The following is a 9,041-nucleotide window of genomic DNA, read 5'->3' as shown; positions in this document are numbered from 1 at the left end:
AACCCACCAATGTTTGTGCCTGTCTTTTGGGGAGATACTGATGTGTTAGTGTATACCACTCCCAGTATCCTTACTCCTCCTTGGAATAATTTGACTTATGCGAATAATTTTGACAGGACTCCATATAATATTACTTTTATGGATAAAAGGGAGCCAATACAATTTGGAAATGGTCCTTGGTTTTCAATGGGATTTCAGCAATGGTCACCACCTGGTATTAAAATAGGAAAATCTGGCACTCATCCTCAAAGACTCTGAGCATAGTCCATTACTGAGACCTAGGATAATAATACTGAAAATTATGAATTTGCACATCCTCTATGTCCAGATTTTAAATATTATAGTTTAAAATATCAGCCATTTATTTGGAAAATTTCTTTTGGCAAATTTGGAAAATAATTCAAAATAAATGGATCAATTGGCGTCCATATGGCGAATTTATTAACACTTGTTCTGAAAGGAATATTACCACTTGTGATTTGCTTAATGGTACCAGGATGAATAATAAAACGATAAATGGAAGCTGTTGTCTGGCATGTGGAGATGGAGGAATCAGTGATGATCTTATAGCCTTATTGACAGTGCAAACTGCAATAAAGATGCATAATTGGCAAATCGCAGCCACCGTAAAACCTGCTCAGGTTTTTAATGGATCATTAGTTGGAACAGAAGTATCTGCTTCTACTTATATATTTACCTTATTTAGAAGTCATAATGTTACTGCTTCTGTGCCGCTACCACATGTATTTTTTTTTGAAAGAATCAATTGTACTATTGGAATTAGTTTTAATGATTAGCTATTGTAGTCATGCATTGATTCCTCTATTCAGTTAAATCCTCATCGTCACTTATGATACTAGAGCAACATACACAAATTTAGCTGTCTCTAAACTTAGGTCATGCTTGGGATCAAAATTGTGTAAATCATATTTTTGTTGAATTTTTCACTAAGATATTGAAAAGAACAAAGTTCATGTTAGGTTTAGTAATAGCTGTAATTCCTGACCTTGTTGCTGTTGTTGATACTGCTAATGTGGCTGGTATTGCTTTACATACATTATTGCAGACAAAAGACTTTGTAGAGCAATGGCATATACTCATAAACTAGTTTCAGCAAGTAAAAATATATGCTTGACTTTGAACAGAGATTGATATACCAAGGCAAACTGTGGGTTCACCAAGAAAAAAAACTTGTATCGCTACAGGTACAAATAAAATTACTTTGTGTTGTGATTGGAATTCAACCACTATTTGCATTACTGATTTGGATTATAATGATTTTTTACGGGAATGGAATAATATTCCAGCTTATCCTTTGGGCAATACCTCTGCTCAATCTTTCAATGATCTCTTACATGATCACTTCAATGATCACTTACATAGGACTTTTGTTAAATCATAACCCTCGAACATTGAACAAATTCTTGATGACAAATTGGCAGGTTTAGATCATAAGGGATTCTTACAAAGCATTCTTCATACCTCCAGTGGTATGATTATCGTGATCATGCTTATACTCTTTTATGTTTGATTATGTATCAGTTTTATATTTGACTAAACATAATAATTAAATACTTCATGGCTAAAACACCATTTGAATTAAAATTAAAATAAAAAACAATGAAATTGTGGAGACACAGAACTGGCTCAAAGTGCAGGCTCCTCCTGGGGCAGATGCGATGAAGCTGGGAAACATTTGTTTTGCAAACAAAGCATAGACGAAAGCAAACTTTCTCTGCCCATTTTGCAAATGTTATGTCTGAATAAGGACCCTGGATTAAGGAATGGACTTTGAGCTCAGTTCTTCACACACTACCAGTTATAAAACAGTGCTTTCCTTCTGTATTCTTTTTGCCTTATTTCTATGTACTTCTTTTCATTTTTATTAGTGTTATTAATTGAGGTATTGTTTCTTGCATGGAGAGGCAAGAGTTTCTCAAGACCATGTATGTGAGTTGGGGGGGGGGGGGAGTTTAGAGTTAAGGTACTGCTTTTTACTCTGTATAAAAGGTCATACTAAATGAATCTTACTATACCTTTGTTCATACTCTTCATCATGTGGACTGATTTGCATGAGACACATACCCAGGGACCACGAAGCAATAGATGAATACAGGGTAACAATAACCAAAGTCGAGGACATCTACAAAATTAACATTTAGCTTTTGGTGAGAGAAATTGAAGAATACACCAGGAAATGGAAAGATCTCCCCATGTTCTTAGATAGTGAGGATAAACATAATAAAAATGCCAATCTGTCCAAAAGGAATCTATAGATTAAATGGAATCCATACCAAAACAACAACAAATTATTAATGTCAGTTTAAAGAGCAATAATCAACATCAAAAAACCAATGATAGCCAAAAGAACCATCAACAGGAAAGTAACTTCCAGGGAAATGGCAATCCATCAACCTCCATTACAGAGATACAATAATGGAAACAGCTTGGTATTGGCATAAAAACAGAGACTTGACCACTGGAATCAAGTCAAAGACCCAGGTAGTAATCCACACAGAAGTTCAGCTGACTTTTGCCCAAGAAGCTAAAATTATACAATGAAATAAAGATAGCATCTTCAACAAATGGGGCTGGCATAACTGTATGACATGTAGAGGAATGAAACTAGATACATATCTATCAACATGCACAAAACAAATGTCCAAAGGAATCTCCGAAATATATAAAGAACTCAAGAAATTAGACATCAAAAGATGAAAATGCCTTACCTTCTCTGAGGACTGAATGGATATGGTAGGGAGGCTGTTTGTTTGTTCCCAGATGCTCAAACCTAAATAATAAAACAGAAACCATATTGCTTGGAATACTCATTGGACAATAGCTTAAGCGTATTTATGGCAAACTCATATCATAAATTAACTCATATCCATTAATCTGTATATTGTCTTCCCTTGTAAAGTTCCAGCATCTGTCTCCAGACAAGCTACATTGCTTTTCTCTGACTCTGCCTTCCTTCTATCAACATTGACTTTCAATTTCCAGACTGGCGCAAACACTGCAAAGTCACTATCTGAAACAGATTTGTTATTAACCAATGGTATTCACAGCACAGACAGATGGAACTCTCATATCACCTTAAGCTGAAGAGAAAGCTGCTAACAGTCTCCTCTCATTCTCCTATGGTTAGAACCATATATTTCTTTAATTCTACTTCTCCATTTGTGGAACCCACATTTTTATATTCTTATCCTTATGATTTTTGATTGCCAACAAGTCTGCTTCAAAGTGAGGAAATAAAAACTCCATTAATACAAAATGCAAGGGGACTGAAGCATTGGGGACAAAGTAGTGAGGGCAACTGTTGCAGTACTTTGTCACACTAAGCATGCACCCAAGCAAGTTCGCCATTTTGTCTGCGAGGTCCATGGCCAGCAAGTGGCCTTATCCCATCCAAGTTTTCCACCAAGGAATCCTATCCATTTGCAGGGTGTTGAGGTCCACCATCACAGCCTACTCTAGGGTAGAGTGGATGTAGGAGAATCCAGAGCTAAGAGAACTAAGAGAAGGCAGACCAAGAAAAAAACACAGGAACACAGGTAGCCACAGCAAAGATCGTACCAAGCAGCCTTAATAATCCAAACACAAAAGATACAGTATTAAGAAGGAATATAAAGAGCAGCAAAGGAAAAAGGTCTAATACTAATTAGTAATATATAACAAAAATGACTTCAAACTTAAAGCAATCAAAAGAGAATAAGATGGAAACTTTATACTCATAGCACAAATATTGCATCAGGATGAAGTATGAATACCAAATATAAATTTCAGTAATATAAAACCACCCACATTACAAGAAATAAATGTATACCTCAAACCACACTAATAGTAGGAGTCTGCAGCACTCATCTCAACAATGGACAGGTCAACCAGACAGAAATATAACAGAGAAATAAGAGAAATAATGTAGATAATTAAATAAATAGACCTAACAGACATCTGTAGAACATCCAACCCAAATATTAAAGAATATACCCTATCAGCATCTCAAGAAACTTCTCAAAAATTGACCACATACTTGATAACAAAGTAAACCTAATATGCCACAAAAAAATTTTGCTGAGGCAGGAGGATCTCTGTGAGTTCGAGGCAGGCATGGTCTACAAGAGCTACTTCCAGGAAAAGAACCAAAAGCTACAGAGAAACCCTGTCTCGAAAATCAAAAAAATTAAGAAAAAAAAGGGGGGGCTGGAGAGATGGCTCAGTGGTTGAAAACATTGCCTGCTCTTCCAAAGGTCATGAGTTCAATTTCCAGAAACCACATGGTGGCTCACAACCATCTGTAATGATGTCTGGCACCCTCTTATGGCCTGCAGACACACATACAGACATAATACTGTATACATAGTAAATAAATAAATAAATAAATAAATATGTAAAGAAAATTTGGCAAGCACATGAGCCTTATCAGATCAACATGGATTAAAGTATAACAACAATTATAACACCAGAAAGCAAACAAACTCATGGAAACTGAACAGTCAACCACTAAACCACCCCTGGGTCAGGGAAGAAATAAAGAAAGAAATTAAAGTCTTCCCTGAATTCAACGAAAACAAAGACACAACATAACCAAACCGAAAGCGGCACTAAGAGGAAAATTCATCGCACTAAGTGGCCACATTACAAAAACAGAAAAATCTCACATTAGACACCTAACAGCACAGATAAAAGCTATAGAAAAAAAAGCATCCTGACCCAGGAGTAGAAGGCTGGAAATTATCAAACGGAGGACTGAAACAAACAAAATATAAACACAGGAAACAATCCAAAGAAATCAATGAAACAAAGAAATGGTTATTTGATTGAAAACAAGATTCACAAGGGCTATCCAATGCAATAAAAAGGTACATAAAGAGAACACGCAAATTAACAGGATAAGAAATGAAATGGGGGACATAACAGACACTGAGGATATTCAGAAATAATTATATCTTAATACAAAGACCTATATGCCACAAAGTTGGAGAATGTAAAGTAAATGTACTTGTTTTTAGATAAATAACATATACCAAAAATCAGTAAGACAAGGGAAACAATGTAAATAGACTGTGAAGCGGTGAGGAAATATAAGCATTCGTAAAAAACCTGCAAACCAAGGAAAGCACAGCACCAAGTAGTTTTAATACAGAATTTTACCAGAAATTCCAAGACGAGCTGATACCTAAACTCCTTAATGTGTGTCACATAATAGAAACAGAAGAGTCATTGCAAAGCTTTCTATGAAGCAACAGTGTTACCATGATACCAAAAAGAAAAAAAGAAAAAAATCCACCAAGACAGAATCCCAGACCAATCTCGCTCATGAACATCGATGAAAAAATTCCTAATAAAATCCTGAAAAACATAATACAAGAAGGCACCAAAAAAATAATAGGAGGCTGTATCCCACAGATGCAGGGCTGGTTCAACACATGGAAATCTATCAATCAAATCTATCATATAAATACACTGAAAGAAAAAGAAACCATATGATCCTTTCAGTAGATGATGGAAAATCATTTGACAAAGCTCAACACTCCTTTATGATAAAGGTCTTGAAGAGGGTAGGGTTACAAGGATCATATCTAAATATAAAAAAGCAACATACAGCAAATCAACAGCAGATTTCAAAGTAAATGTAAAGCAACTCAAATCCATTCCATTTCAAATATACATGTCTGTCTCCTGCCCAGCTGCCATGTGTATACCTGCCTGGTACCAGCCACTGCTCAAGGACAGACATGCACCTCTGCCTGCGACTGGCTGCTCTCACAGCCAAGTGCCTGCCACCACATGACCTGCAACCACTGCTCAGGTCACTGCTCTGGGACCTGCAGCCATCTCTGCCTGGGACTGGCTATTCCCAGGGCACACTGTCTGCTGCCACATGGCCCGCCATCACCATTTGTAACCTACAGCATTTCCGCAGGGGATCTTGCAGCATTTTTTAAATATATATATATATATATATATATATATATATATATATATATATATATTAAAGTAACCTCCATGCCTCCGAGGACCCACAGGTATGGAATGTCCTTTCCAGGAAAAATTTGATTTACACTGATCAGGTTTTTTAGTTTCCCCCTGCAAGGTGAGTCAAAGAGCTCAAGCGCTAGCGGTTGCCAAAGATAAAAACCAATTTAGCAAAAAATGCCGCAACTGATCGCAAGCACTGCGACACTTAATCACAATACAGGGACACAGGGCCCACAGCACTCGGCCTATTTATCAGCAGTGCAGTGGCTGTGCCTTGTCCATTGGCCACTAGAAACTCTGACTTTTGGTGCTCTGTGCCTGGCCTATGGATTTTATCTCTGTGTCCATCTGACCTCTCAATTGACTCGTTTTTTGCCAGTACGACCAAAAATAGCAGAACATATTTGAAAACAGGAATTGTCAGGATGCAAATTAAACAGCGCCATCTGCTGGACGACAGTTAAATTGCATGTTTCTTTTTCATTCTCATTCTTTTTTTTTAACTTTTTTTTTATTGAGAAAAGAGAAAAAAAAACAAATTTCCTCCTCCTCCCAGCCTCCCATTTCCCTCCCCCTCCTCCCACCCTTCTCCCCCTCTCCCCACTCCTCTCCCCCTCCCTCTCCAGCCCAAAGAGCAGTCAGATTTCCCTGCCCAGTGGTAAGTCCTAGGTCCTCCCCCCTCCGTGCATTTCTAGGAAGGTGAACATCCAAACTGGCTAGGCTCCCACAAAGCCAGCACATTACGTAGGTTCAAAACCCCATGCCGTTGTCCTTGGGTTCTCATCAGCCCTCATTGTTGGCCATGCTCAGAGAGTCCAGTTTTATCCCATGCTTTTTCAGTCACAGTCCAGCTGGCCTTGGTGAGCTCCCAATAGATCAGCTCCACTGTCTCAGTGGGTGGGTGCTCCCCTCGTGGTCCCGACTTCTTTGCTCATGTTCTCCCTCCTTCTGCTCCTCATCGGGACCTTGGGAGCTCAGTCCAGTGCTCCAGTGTGGGTCTCTGTCTCTGTCTCCATCCATCACCAGATGAAGGTTCTATGATGATATGCAAGATATTCGTCATTATTGCTCTAGGATAGGGTCATTTCAGGTTCCCCATCCTCAGCTGCCCAAGGAACTAACTGGGGACCTCGGCTTGGGTATCTGGGAGCCACTCTAGGTTCAAGTCTCTTGCCAACCCTAAGGTGGCTCCCTTAACTAAGAACCGTGCTTCCGTGCTCCCCCATCCAACCTTCCTTCATCCCAATCCTCCCCCTTTCCCAAGCTCCCCCCCCATTCTCCCCTTCTCCCCCCTCTCTCCCCATCTCCCCTTACCCCCATCCCACCCCACCCCCAAGATCTCAATTTTCTCCCCGGCAATTTTGTCTACTTCCCATAGCCAAGAGGACAACTATATGCTTTTCCTTTGGTTCACCTTAATAGAAAACACTATCCTGAGTGAGGTATCCCAGAGCCAAAAAGATGAACATGGGATGTACTCACTCATAATTGGTTTCTAGCCATAAATAAGGACCACGGAGTCTACAATAGGTGAACCTAAAGAAGCTAAGGAAGAAGGTGAACCGAAGGAAAAACATATAGTCGTCCTCTTCGCTAAGGGAAGTAGACCAAATTTCCGGGGAGAAAATGGGATCTTGGGGGGGTGGGATGGGGGTAAGGGGAGATGGGGAGAGAAAAGGTAGAAGGGAAGGAGGGGGGACCTGGGAAACGGGAGAATTGGGATAAAGGAAAGGTGGATAGGGGAGCACGGAACCACAATTCTTAGTTAAGGGAGCCACTTTAGGGTGGGCAAGCGACTTGACCCTAGAGGGGCTCCCTAGTGCCCAAGATGAGGTTCCCAGTTAGTTCCTTGGGCAGCTGAGGATTGGGAACCTGAAATGACCCTATCCTAGAGCAATACTGACGAATATCTTGCATATCATCATAGAATCTTCATCTGGTGATGGATAGAGATCGAGACAGTGACCCACACAGGAGCACTGGACTGAGCTCCCAAGGTCCCAAGGAGGAGCAGAAGGAGGGAGAACATGAGCAAAGAATTCGGGACCACGAGGCGTGCATCCACCCACTGAGACAGAGGAGCTGATCTACGGGGAGCTGACCAAGGCCAGCTGGACTGTGACCGAAAAAGCATGGGATAAAACCGGACTCTCTGAACATGGCGAACAATGAGGGCTGATGAGACACCAAGGACAATGGCAGGGGGTTTTGATCCTACTTAATGTGCTGGCTTTGTGGGAGCCTAGCCAGTTTGGATGTTCACCTTCCTAGATATGGACGGAGAGGACCTAGGACTTAACACAGGGCAGGGAACCCGGACTGCTCTGTGGACTGGAGAGGGAGGGGGAGAGGAGTGGGGGGAGGGGGAGAAGGGTGGGAGGAGGGGGTGAAGGGTGGGAGGAGGGGGAGAAGGGTGGGAGGAGGGGAAGGGAAATGGGAGGCTGGGAGGAGGTGGAAACTTGTTTTTTGTTTATGTTTTTTTTCTTCTTTTCGCAATAAAAAAAAACTAAATAAACAGACTTTATAACACCTACCAAATTAACTCAAACAGACACTAAATTTGTTATGTTTCTGACTCTCCAGCTACAGATATTTCTTCCAAAGAGAAGCCCATGTTCTAGAGCCCACTCTACAAATGGAGGTAATCTCCTGCTATGGCTCTGAAAACTCTCATGCCCCTTGAGGTTTCAGATAAACTCAGTCTCAAAGATGCCCTACACACTAAACAATGTCAAAGAATAATCTAATGTCTATTTCCTGCAACATAGATTATGGTACAAGTTGTGGAATCTATTTTATCCACCCAACTAACACCAAGCATAACAGAAAAATCTCTGCAGCTCAGAAACTCCTTTTTTCCCCTTCCTAGACGCAGACAGGGGGATGGTCTAGGAAATTTGTAATTTAGTAGAAATTCTTCCAGTCTTGTACACCTTCCATTACACACTCAATGTCCAGTGCAGCCAAACACAAGTCACCCTCTAACAGTAACTGTTGTTACTGTGTAACTAATTGTTAAAGCAAAAAGAGGCCATGAGTTAGAAAACAATGAGGGT

This window comes from Microtus oregoni, unplaced genomic scaffold (assembly GCF_018167655.1).
Source record: "Microtus oregoni isolate MIOR12 unplaced genomic scaffold, Mior012 000201F_ref0000476, whole genome shotgun sequence".
In the NCBI taxonomy this organism is placed as follows: domain Eukaryota; kingdom Metazoa; phylum Chordata; class Mammalia; order Rodentia; family Cricetidae; genus Microtus; species Microtus oregoni.
The sequence above is the reverse complement of the archived record's forward strand: the minus strand, read 5'-3'. Positions refer to the sequence as shown.